Genomic DNA, 676 nt, shown 5'->3' on the forward strand with positions numbered 1-676 from the left:
TGTGATTCTAACATGCATTCAGTCAATTGCTGCCAACTACTTTTTCTCACCCCATCCATCTCTTTTAGTCTCCTTTAGACTTTTATATCTTTGCTGTCTTAGACAAACTAGAAAATAGTAAATATAGCAGCAGAAATCAACTAATTAGTTTGGCTAAAGAAAGAAAATGTTACAGATTATAAAATGGCAAATGGCAAATGAGGGGGACTTCATGTAAAATGGTCAAGTAGTCATTTTTGTTCAAATCAAATGAAACTGAGTAAGAGCAAATAAAGTTGTGTTCCAGTAATGAAGACAGCAGGTGGTGAAGTTTCTGTTCGGTCTGAAGGAGAACAGGAGCTTCTTCAAAGACGGGAGTTCACGACCTGTGAAATGTTAGAAGCATAAACCACTGTCTGCCCACGGCCTCGGTGACGGCTTAATGACTTATTAATGCGGCGTTAACTGATGATATTTCACTGCTGTGTGAAGCGCAGCAACGTTTTCCTCTCCCCCGTCCCTGCACATCATCACTTAGCTGCTTCGGCTCCATGCAAAGCCAACAAAAATTGAAATATGGAAGCGATTCTTTGAACAAATAAACAGAGTATTAAAGAAGCGGTGTCATCTTGTAAGATAACTTAATTATAAAGCTTCTAAACAATGTTAGAAGGCACCGTTACAAACAGTCCCTGTT

The sequence above is a fragment of the Nematolebias whitei genome, chromosome 20 (genome assembly GCF_014905685.2).
Source record: "Nematolebias whitei isolate Nwh7 chromosome 20, NemWhi1, whole genome shotgun sequence".
NCBI lineage: Eukaryota > Metazoa > Chordata > Actinopteri > Cyprinodontiformes > Rivulidae > Nematolebias > Nematolebias whitei.